This window comes from Xyrauchen texanus, chromosome 22 (assembly GCF_025860055.1).
Source record: "Xyrauchen texanus isolate HMW12.3.18 chromosome 22, RBS_HiC_50CHRs, whole genome shotgun sequence".
Lineage (NCBI taxonomy): Eukaryota > Metazoa > Chordata > Actinopteri > Cypriniformes > Catostomidae > Xyrauchen > Xyrauchen texanus.
Genome location: NC_068297.1, coordinates 9,860,030 through 9,873,030, shown reverse-complemented (window position 1 = coordinate 9,873,030; position 13,001 = coordinate 9,860,030). Strand labels below are relative to the sequence as shown.

Here is a 13,001-nt window from a genome sequence, read left to right as displayed (position 1 = left end):
CCGTTTATATATCAGGGGTTCTCCCTTCTGAAGCGCAGCAGGAGTTCCCTCTTTCTAATCACAGTGTAAGCCCTTCATTCAGGCAGTGTGGGGCTCTCCCCTTCTGAATCGCAGTGTGATCCTTAATTTTCTTGACCATGAGGGATCTCCCATTCGGATCGCTGTGTGGGCACTCCTATCTGAACAGCAGGATGGAAGTACCAGGATTTGTTTGTTTGTCCAAAAAGCGCAGCAGGCCCCCATTCTCCTTATGCGAACCAGGCCCTTACATCTGAAGGATTGTAGCTCTGCATCTTATCACTTTATCACCATCTTATCATTCTGATACCGGTAGGTTTTGCTTCGGATATCATTCGGCCCACTCCACTGGGGACGAGGACCTCCTTCCCCGTCCATGACATTTGAGAGTCAATGCACTTTTGACTCATTGGCTCCATGTCATGGATGCTGCGGCTGGATGTACTCCAGCTCTATTTCTTTAAACCCTCAAGCAGGAGCATTTTCAGAGTGTCACTGCCGCAGCAATGTTCGCTCACGACTCTTGGTCGATAAACGCAGCAGCGAGATGTGTCCCAGCGCTAAGCTTACAAAATCCTAATGCAGCCCTTGAGCTTCCTGCCTTTCACACTGCCTCAGCAATAACTCAATGACAGCTTTCACCGCAAACACATCGCTGGGACATGCTTTCGAAATGTAGCTCCCACCGGAACCCCTTTCAAAATAATACTGCCGCAGCAGTACCCAGCTCATTGCTCCACATGGTGGACATAGTAGGGAAATGTCAGTCCAGCCTAAGCAGCAGCAATGCCTGCTCACGACTCCAGGTTGATAAACACAGCGGCGAGATGCATTAGCCTTTCAAATTGACGCATCCCCAGTTGACACTGCCACTGCAGTACTTGCTCCCGTATACAAATTGAAAAAAATGCATCAATGCGTCCCAGCAATAAAACTCCCTACAGCTACCCCGCAAATGGAAACTCCCGCAATCACTACCGTCAATGCGCAACAGTTGCCCCTCTCACAGCTCCTGCAGAAACTAGGCAACCGCCATCCCTCATCATATACCTTCATCCCTTTCAATTCACTAATTTTGGGGGGGGGGGATTCTTCCATACTACCAAGCCTAATGATCATCTAAATCAATTCAACCTCTAAGCATTCAACTTGCTGTTCTAAACTCCTGCATCTTTTTGGGGGATACTTCAGAGCTTGAGTTGAAGCTGCTTCATTGAGCCCCTCCTCTGTGGACACCAAGCCAAATAAGTTTAACCTTAATAGCTTAAAGTTTATATAGGAAAACGAACTAGTGAATGTGCATACTGCGTAGTCATCCTGTTCTTCTTTTTCACTTTATGCTTCTTTCTCTTTTTTTTTTTCTCAGATCTCCCAGAATCTGGGCAAGATATACAGTGAAATTATATTTGTCAACGGATTTGTGCACTGTGATCCTCACCCTGGCAACGTGCTGGTGCGAAAGATTCCTGAAAGCAACAAGACGGAAATTGTGTTACTCCATCACAGCCTGTATCAAGTTAGACATTGGCTGGGACTGGCACAGACTTGACAGAGAAGCAAATTCATCACATATTGCACCCCATTATTCACTCTCAGGCTCCTAGGTTAGCTGCACACTCAGACCTGTATGTGTTGCAGCAGACTAAAAGCATTTCCTGCCCCCTCTTATTGCAAGCAGATATACAAATAAATCCAGTATATCAATACTCCACATTGTAATTCACTGTACTTTTACATTCTCATGCAACTTCAGAAGACACATGGGCCATAAATGGTAATACATATCCACTTATGATGCTGCCTGTTTTTGCAAGAAAAAAAGAAGGCCGTTGTAGTTTCACCCATAATTTTAATTAATCTGTATGAATAATTGTAAACCTGAATGTATAGATATAAATCTAAATATGTATATTTTCAGATTTATGAAAATATTTGGTTATACAATTATGTCTACAGATTGTATATATATATATATATACTTTTAAATCCTGAAAGTATAGTTATAAATCCAAATATATGCTTGTGAAGCCTAATATATTATACATTCTGAATATGTAGTTGTAAATCCCAATGTTTAATTTTAAATCTGAATATGCAACTATACATTCAGATTTACTAGTATATATTGAGATTTATAAATATAAATATAAATATAAATAAGGCTTTACAACTTTACAGTATATTCAGAATTGATAACTATACTGTATATTTGAATTTACCAGTAAATATTTTATTTATAAATATTTATTCAGATTTAAAAATATGTATTAAGTATTTATAATCACACATTATTATTATGTACATATACTTACAGCAACATATTTACAGATACATTTATATATTCAGGATTTATAACTATATAATCACATTTAGAACTATATATTCACAGGTATACAAATAAAGTTAGGGTTGATTACTATATATTCAGATTTGCATGTGTATATTCTGGTTTATACCTGTTTATTCGGATTAACAGCTATACGTTTTCCAATTAAGTCTTTATCTGGATATGCTGATCTTGAATTCAACAGAAGTTGTTAATTTGAACCTCTAGACATCATATTAGCAACTATCAAGTAATCTCATCTGTTTTTCTGTAAAACAAACAATATCACTAAAAACACATTTTCATTAACTTAACTCTGAATATTAATTATGCCTCTGTTGTATTCGGTTTGTTCAAAAGCCCCAAACACTAATGGAAAATGTTGTTGTGTTCTTGTCCAAGGTTCTGAACCAGGACTTCGGGCTTGACTACTGCAGGCTATGGCAGAGTTTGATAAAAGGAGACATAAAAGGAGTAGAGTGCTACAGCAGGCGTCTCGGTGCAGGAGATATGTTCCCTCTTTTTGCTTGTGTCCTCACCGCCTGCTCCTGGACATCAGTTAATGCTGGAATCAGTGAGACTCCGTCACTCAGTCTGAGGGAATGAATTCTTCAGCTTTTGCAAATACTGTATGTGGATTTCCTGATCATAGAGGATCTGGTCTACAATATATTCCTATTTTATGATCATTACATTTACATTGAATATTCACACAGAGCATCAAATGTAAACAGATTAATTTCACACTGTTGTTTTCCGTGAATATACACCGATCAGCCACAACATTAAAACAACCTGCCTAATATTGTGTATTTATGTAACTGCTGATCTCCTGGGATTTCACGGACAACAGTCTCTGGAATTTACTTGGTGCCAAAAACCAAAAACATCCAGTGAGCTGCAGTTCTGCAGATGGAAACGCCTTGTTGTTGAGAGGTTGACAGGGAATGGCCAGACTGGTTTGAAATAACAAAGTCTATGGTAACTCAGATAACCGTTCTGTACAATTGTGGTGAGAAGAGTAGCATCTCATATTGCTATGCTGGCATGCGGGTTGGTGCTGTTTTAGGGGCACGAGGGGGACATACACAATATTAGGCAGGTTGTTTTAATGTTGTGCCTGATCGAAGAATGCATCCACGAGTAATGATGACAGAATTGTAATATTGGTTAAACTATTCCTTTAAGTACTATTTTTAGTACATTAATGTTGTTAGTGGTTAAAGTGACCATGCCAGCACCTGTTAACCACATAGCAAGACAAAGTTCACCTGTCCTCTCATTAAAACCACATGCCCAACTGTCCAGGTGGCTGACCTGGTGTCTCCTAGGCCAAAGGACTGGTGTTGTTGGGTCAGTGCGGGGTGGGGTTTCTGGAGTCATAGGCCAGATTTCTCTCAGTCTGGCTCTCATGCCATGGCCGGAGCTGCCCTCTGTGGGGGACGTTTGGCCATCTGGAAAGTGTCAGGGACATTTATTTATACTTTTATTGCATAACATTTTACACAACGTAAAACAGAGCTTGGGCTGTACAAGCATATTGTATCAGGGCATTTGATATATCAGTACCGCTTTAAAATAATGTACCGCTTTAAAATAATGTTCCGGGTTTAGTACACGTTAAGCTCAATAGACAGCAATTGTGGCATAGTGTTGAATATTACCAAATAATATTTTGTCCCATCCCTCCTTTTCTTAAAAAAAAAAGCAAAAATCTGGGTTCCTGTGAGGCACTTATGGAAGTGAGTTGGGGCCAATTTTTTTGACATTTTTCAGAAGTATAGCCACAAGATATAAACTGTATGTTTGTTAACATGATTTTAGTGTGATAAAATCACTTACTAACCTTTTCTGTGTGAAGTTATAGCCAATTTAAAAAAAATTTACAATATCGATGTAATGTCAACAAACCATGAAATTACTGTAATAATTTAAATGTAAAACATTTTACAGCTCAAATAATACACAAGTTTTAACAGAATAATTAATGACTTATAAAATTATAAGTTTAACATTTCTTTGTTTAAATCCTCCAAACATTGGCAACATTCACTTTCATTGTCCTCATTCACTTTCATTGTACGTGCCTCACTATAACATCACCCTATTATGCTTTTGGGGATCTTACCTTTCCTTTAGTGTGTAATATACAGTAGCTGTATGAGCATGTAAAAGGTTTGCAAAGTTACAAGGCACAAAGTCCATGCAAAAGGGAGTTATTATTTTCCACAGTCAACACTGCTCAAAAACTACAAGAAACGTTTGGATAGTCCAGCCATTTCTTCGGTAAAGTATTTACGTCACTATGTAACACATTTGCATAATGCCTGCCTAAGGGCTACTTTGGCCTGCCCACAAACAAACATAGTTATAGCAGAGTCCAGTATGAGTTGGGTTTGTGTTGTCACTTTGTCGAGAAGACGCTGTTTTCTTCACTGCAAAAGCAAAATCTCTTTGTTTGGACTTCCAAAGGCAGATTAATTGAAGTATCAGTGGTTATTTTTACCACTATTCTTCAGCAGTACATCCACAACCAATGCTGGATTTTCAAGACGGTTACTCCTGAATGATGGTGCAGTTCCCACTTTGTTGTGACAATCTAGCACTTCAGAATCACAACCTGTATGTATTCTTGATTATTTGTGGATTTATCTGCTACCGAGTGTTCAAATGCGGAGTTTTGTGCTATAGCTATGGTGTACACCCAGTGCACAGCTGTAGGCCTCTTCTAACCTGCTAGCTAAAGTTATTGTGTTGAAATAGTTTTACTAATCATCTGCGGGCCCACTTTTACCAACAATTATACAATTTACAAACTGTAATTTTAAGTCTGCAATCAACGTTAGTGCTTGGCTAACTTGCTATGTAATGTTATTGTTTTGGTAAGGGTTTACTATTCAGCTGTGGGTCAGCTTTTACCTAAAACTGTGTAACAAAATGGTCGATCTCAAAAGTCTTATATAATTACAATCTGTCATGTTACAGATGCTATCCATGGTAGTAATAACTTGCTCATTAACCGGGAGTTAGCCTCTGTTCTCCGTTCATAGTGAAAAAAGTTTGGCTGCACCCATTCCACCAAAAGATGACTAACTTAGATGCACTACGTGTCTTTTACTGGAAGCTTTGTTAGGTTTACGATAATCAACAGTGTACTTGTAAGAAAGCTACAAAAGTAAAACTTACCACTGTAAAACTTCCTGCTCAAGTCATGCTTGTGATGGTGGTTCAGGTTGATCAGCTTGTTCTTTCAAACTTTCATTATCAGACTCGGGCTAGAGTTGGTTGGGCAAAAACCGATGCCACTGTTACCATAGTTACAATAGTGTTTACAGCTGCTCAGGAAACCTGAAACTCAGTTATGGTAAGGGGCAATACATTTCTGACACACGGTTGACCAATCACAACAGAATGGGCCAGCTGACCAATCAGAGCATGCTAGGCTTTTTGGAAAGGGGGGGCTTTAAAGAGACAGGACCTAAATCAGAGCGTTTGAGCAGAGGCTGAAAATAGATTTAGCAGAAATGTACAGTATGACAGAAATGTACAGCAGTTTTTTGAACATTAAAGCATGTAAACCCATTCTAGTAGACCCCAAAAATAAAATCCTGAACCTGTAAATTAGCATAATGAGGGCTCTAAAGAAATGGAGGGACGAGTCAAAATATTTTTTTTGTGGTAGGCTAATCAACATTATGCCACAAATGCTGTTGATTGAGCTTAACTTGTATTGAACCAGAACATTCCTTTAATTTTCGTGTGATGAGGGCCAGCCGTGAGTGCGCACAGCCAGCCCCCAATCGGGCTAATCAGACGAAGAGAGGGATAAAACCAAGCTGGATGCTGCAGTTCAAGAGAGAGAGAGCCACACACAGCTGCCATGTTTGTTTATGATTGTGTCTTTTAAGTTTTCATTAGACATTATTTTGATTGTTCAGCCAGTTCCAGCCCCCTCCTTGAACCATTTTAAACCCTGTTGTATTGGTACTGCAAGAATTGTACCAGATTTAAGTATTACAGAGCAATTAGAATGCAGTTAGAACCAGGTATTCCAGAGAACCATGTAATGATGTTTGTTAATCACTTATTAATGTACCTTCCTTTAAGGTTCTACAGAGTATTCCTAACAGCAGATATTACATTCATACAAATTCATTTGGAAGGAGCACTGAAGCTGGAAAGGCTTTATTCAACTAAATCAAATTAAAAAACAAACAAACAGGAAACAGTAGATTTGAAGCATTTTACACAGTCACAAATACTTGACTGTCAGCTGATTTGCTGGTTTCATTTGGGCCTATTTGGTCAGTCATGTCAACGTAATGCGTTAGAATGCTCTTTCCTGCATGTGGCTTTTCTTTATCGATCCATTATCCAGAAGCCTATGTGGGGCATAGTACCCTAAAGAAGTGTCTGATTCTCCAAACCGAAATACAAAAAGTCTCCTCTGTGATTCATTCAACAAACATCATCAAATTACCAGGGTGTCTTGAAGTAGTCTGGTCTTTGATAATTACAGGCAGTTTTAAAGGCTGATTTCACATTTACAGCTGTGGCATTTGCAGAAAGGGAGGCTGCCTCATCTGCATAAGAAAGGAGAGAAAAACATATTGTATTGTCAGCGCAAAATGAATGCATTTAAAACTACAACAACAGAGCTCATTGCTTTTTATATTCTGGAAAATAAGTCAATGATTCCTTTTGTTTGTGTCTTTACTTTTAAGAATATACCCTGCACAACTGATGCTGAAAATTCTGGTAGTGAAATCAGACTGCAGCAGACTACAAGAAGCACAAACATTAGTCACCACAACTATTAATTATTTCTTTATTCTTTTTTTATTATTAAATATTAAACATGAGCCCATTCAGACACTTTCAGACCCTATTTTTTTGTCATTTGGTTGCACCAAAATATATTTTTACTACATTCGATGCTGCCAAGTCAAACCATTAGTGTCATATCAAACATTGTTGATACTCAAAATGGATAAAAATATGGATAGATTCTTTATTTGCTTCCAACAATGAAATGGAAAATCAATAATTGATTTCAAGATAATTATCTATTAATATTTAATACTTGAGCTACAGGAATGCTTATATAAATGTGGTTGAGCTTGACTTTTTGGGGTCGTGTTTAAACCAGCCTAAAGCATGCACTTGAATATATTTGTTTTGGTTGTTTACTGTCTTGGATAGCTGTCCACAAATCTCACCTCACAGGTCAGAGTGAGCAGATGGGGCCAAGACACTGCGGATACAAACACACACATCACACCTGCCTCATCTGACCTCTCACTCTTTTACATTTCCAATGCTTGCATCTGAATGACCTATAAGCTACTTGAGGTAAGATTGTACAAAAAACTCACAATTGAATGTAAATTAAAGTATTTGTTTGCTGTTTTACTTTTAATTTAACTTGTCACAATTTGGACTGAGAAACAATTTTACTTAATTTTGCTAATCAAGTGGACAAAGTTAAATATATCTTTGATGATCTATTGTATAGAATTAATCACAATTGACTCCAGACACCTATGATGTCACAAGCACTTTCGTTTTTTGTCTATGCACATTTTTATTTTCTTCTGAACTTAAATGATCTGAGTTTTAATTTTGCCATTGTCCTAACAAACTACCTGTGATTGAGAGGAAGTTTTCTTGCAGCCAGGTATTCAACTGCTGTTTGTAAGGAAGAAATCCATACAAGTTTTGAAGAATATAAGGGGAGTAAATTATGACATAATTAGCATTTTTGGGTGAACTAGCACTTTTAGATGGAGAATAGCATGTCACACTGCAGGACTACGCTGTCACCACTTGATTCTAGTGCATTTGCAATATTCCTGACCCTCTTTTTCGGCATGCTTTCAGCACAGATATGGGAGATAGGAAGAAGGAGATTGGAAAGTAATCTTTTTCACGCTTATAGACCGAAAGCCTCTCACTTACACAATGGAGCTGGACAGTGTGTCAACATGTTTTTTTTTTCTTTTCTTACGTGTTGGTTGTTGTGTATTGGTTCTTGAGTTATTGGGCTTGTTTACTTTTGCACATATGAGCAGAATCACAAGAAATCTCAGCTGCCTTTCAGAATGTGTTTTTCTATGTCAGGTAGCTCTAAAAGTACCAAACTATGACTTTGCTTCTGTGCCAATAAACTAGAGTATCTTTTGTGAAATAAATGTACATGCTGTGTGAGCTATGCTTTGAAGGGATCCAAGCCCTTGTACAGATTTTGATTTTGATCACAGGTCATTGCATGCATGTACTTCTGGTCATTAGTAAAGGTGATGTGTAATTAAGTTGGATGTACTTTGCTGCACTCTTCTTGATCTCAAAAAAGCCTGAGCATATCAAATGAAATATATTATATGTATCTATTAAATGTACAGTATGTATTTATATACTGTGTATATATTTCCAAATAATATTTTCACACAAATATATGTAATGCTACACAAGTAATTGTTTTAAAACTAAATTAAGCCATCACTCTACAATGGAACAAATTTATGTTTAGTGTCATAAGTAAAAATGTGTTTCTATGCAAAAACGTTTATTAAAAAATAAGCTGTCACAAAAGCTAATAGAGGAGATTACTTAATTACACCAGAAAAACCATGGCTAAAAGTACATTTCCGAGGCACTTACATTTCGCAGCATCATACATAAATTTTTTAAATATGGTACAACACAGCAACCTTCTTGGGTGTGGAAGAAATCAAAACTTCACCAAGGGAAATGTTGACTTGAATATTCAAGAAGGAATTTGGAAAGCATGGTGGAGTCCTGAAAGAAGGTTTTATGGACGTATGACACTAAACTGAAAATGTGTTTTAGACCCATGGGTCAGCAGTACGTCTGGAGTAAGAAAGGCAAGGAGATGACAAGAACGACACCATCCCCACAGTCAAGCATTGGGGGTGTGCTGCGGCTGCAGGAAATGGCTACACTGACTATGTGACTGATGCCATGGATTCTTTTACGTATCAGGCCATTTAGTCTAAAATGTGATGCATTCAGTGTGTGAATTGGAGCTCTGTGATCACTGGACTTTCCAACAAGACAACTATAACACCAAGGATACATACAAGTTTTCCAAAATCTGGTTCAGGAATTGGTCGTGGAATGTCCTTGAATGGCCCTTTCAGTCCTTCATTAAAATCCTATTGAATATCTTTGTTGGGATAATGTGTAAAAATTGCAATAGAGAGGTGTCTGAAGCCTGAGAACACTTACCTGATGTTATTAAGGGTAAATGTTGCTCCACAAATAGGGGGTTTAGGGGGTTGATTTTTTTATATGAAATTTGTGGAGAGAATTAGTTATTTTTTATTAACAAATTTGGGTAAATTGAACTCTTTTTCCTCAAAATCACTCAAATGTGTATTAAAACACTTACTTTGACTGTTTACTGAGGTTTTAGTTGATGTGATTTAATTCACATCACCAGAATGTATTGCTGGTCAGGGGGGGTTGAATAATTTTGATTGTAGCTGTATGTTATTATTATTATTAAATTACTATATATATATGTGTGTGTGTGTGTGTGTGTGTGTGTGTGTGTGTGTGTGTGTGTATGTGTGTGTGTGTGGGTGTGGACTTCCTCCATAATTGTTATTATTATTATACTCCTTTAAAGTCTTGTGGTATTTGAACCTTCATACTGTAATTCTGTTATTGAAATGTGTTATCTGCTATTGAGAGTAAAAGCTCACATTACCTTATTGTGCATTCATTCAGACATTAATTTGCAATAACAATGCAACCATAAGTAATTTTCAACAAGAGTTTGTGTTTTTAGGGTGACATAAGCAAGTTTAATTTTATGCAAATGAGCAGCAACATGACTCACATGATCTGCCTCCTCCTGATAGAGCTGGATGATACACTAAACAAAAAACTCTTACTAGTAACCAACACTACTGCACCTTTCCATTATCCAGTGATTGAAACACCGTCAGTGTGAACCAAATTTTTGAGGACTATACTCAAAATGATTCATAAATGGGCCAAATAATGACCTAACATTTTTTTAAGAATGCAAAAATATTTCAGTAAGTGGCAGAGTTATGGGTTGGGTCGTCATTCTAATGCTTATACTACTATAGTGAAGAAAAAAACAAACCAACTGTTGAGAACATTCAAAGTGGTCCTCCCTCATTTAGAAAGTCTAATAAATCTGCCAAATCATGTTTTATCTGCTGATGTTAACAAGTTACTGTGAGGCTTAGTTTCAGAGGTAGGGGTTGGATTTGTGTATAATAAATATTATTAACTCTGTATGAAAAATCAGAGCATCAATGAGATGTCCTCTCTAATGTACTGAAACAAATATAGGTGTGTGTGTGTGTGTGTGTGTGTGTGTGTGTGTGTGTGTGTGTGTGTGTGTGTTTAAGTAATAGCCCTTTTCACTCTGTTATTGTGTCACAGGTGCCCTCTTGACTGTATGAAGGGCTCTCAGTATCTAAACACACTGTCCACTGCAGTGTGTTACCTATTCACAGCAAGGGTGCTTTGTACAGCACTACCAATATTAATGTACCTGTCTCTACAGAAACCAGCTGCAGAGCCAGAGAAGCTGCTCTCTGTCATTTTAACAGAGAATAGAGATACACTTGCTTTTAATATCCAATCAGCTTTTCTGCTGTCTACATTTACATTAAAAATAATATGCTTATGTGAATGCAGTATGGATATTTGTAAACAATCCAATTTTTAGTTAATCACAGTAGATGCTTTGATACATGCTTTATTACATTTGTATATTAATTAGCCATACAGTTGAGATTGGTTTTGTGATATTGTTTTGTATGTAATGTTATTTTTTTATTATTTAAATAATTTATTAAATAATATATTATATATGTATAGTCCGAGTAAAAAAACAGTCACTAAAAGTACATGTAAATATTTGATATGTTGAAATAAATACATATAAACACTACCAGTCACAATTGTGAACATACTAAACTGATACTTGCGTGGTTTGCAAGGACATTGTATTAGGTTACAAACTGGTAATTACAAGAGTATTATGCTATAATTGAGGTTTATGAGGACATTTCTAGTGTCCCCATAATTCAAATCACTTAAAAAAAACTATGCTAAACTATGTTTTTTTGAAAATGTAAAATTGCATAAAGTTTTTTTGTGAGGGTTGGATTTAGGGGTAGGGTTAGGGGATAGAATCTATAGTTTGTACAGAATAAAAATCATTATGTCTATGGAGAGTCCTCATAAGGATAGCATGTGTGTGTGTGTAGAATTTTTTTTTTATGTATAAAACCAAATTGTACACAAATATTACATTTTTACAAACTTGAAATGTGTTTTAAACTAGATAAAAAAATAATTAAAAAAAAAACATTCACCTTGGACAACCGTATTTGTCATTGACCCATCTACTTGCAAAATTACATTTGATTAAAAGATATGTATGTATTTATTTTTTAATGAATAAGTTGGACTGAATAGTAAAAGGAAAAGTGGCGAACACTAAGTATGAGGCATTCATGAAAAATACTTCAGTATGTTTAAAAATAATCCCAGGTTGCACCTTTGGAAGTTAGTTGAGAGAATGCTGTAATCTAGACAAAGGGTGACTACTCAAAAGAATCTAAAATAATTTTAACTTGTTTTACATTTTTGGTAATTATTTCATCTCCATATTTACATTTGTGTTATTCATAGTTTGATGACTTTGCTGTTATTCTATAATATGAAAATAGAAATAATAAAGAATGATTAGGTGTGTACCAAAACATTTACTGGTAGTTTATTTAATCACAAAATTAGATTCATATAAAAAATCACCACTTCTTTTCTTTAGCTTTACTGTCTCCTCTTGATAGCATCATTCATTCCAATAGTCCACATGAAGAGAGAAAACACACATACACATGCACAAATACTCTAGCTGGATCTACAGGTTTCAGCAATTGAAGTACCGTAAAGGCAAAACCACTCAAACATTTTGATAAACACACACCATTAGTGTTGCAAGTGAAGTGGAGTGCTGGTCAATATGGGCCTGCCCCCTCATTAGAGAGAGAGCAGTCCTCATCTGCCAGACCTCTACAGATAAAAGGCTTTTCTCTCTCCATCAGCCATGCACAGGTCTGCCTCAGCAATTACCTGCTACCCAGCACTGTCAGAGCTCACAAAACCACAGCCCTGTTAGTCCTCTGTACAACTCTGAAAATCTACAGAGCATAATTTTATACAGTACAATCTGCTGATATAATAGTGATGGGTCGTTCACGAACGAGTCGGCTCTAAGAGCCGGCTCTTGTAAGTGAACATTGGGAGCCGACTCACATATCAGAAGAGCTGAATCTATTTATAAAAATATTTAAAGATTTAAGATATGAATAATCAAAATATTTAAATGAATAGAATGAACTAATTCTAAGAATGAAAAAAAATATATATATAATAATATGGGCCTAAATGCTCAAGCGCACACACATTCGTTCTGACTGTCTGCTCAGACTAACAGCCTCACCTGTTGTTCCTGTCAATCAGACACGCAGTGTCAACCAATGAACCAAAGATGCATGAGAGAGGGCGGAGCCAACTTATTATGTTGTTCAGATTGTATTCGTTTTGAATTTTTACATTTATATGCACTTTGTTTATATACATT

At 36.7% G+C, this 13,001-nt stretch overlaps 1 pseudogene; it reads left to right on the top strand.

Moving 5' to 3' along the window:
• The window catches only part of LOC127662314 (aarF domain-containing protein kinase 1-like), a 101,085-nt pseudogene that overhangs the window by 62,019 nt on the left and 26,065 nt on the right, over nt 1-13,001 (top strand).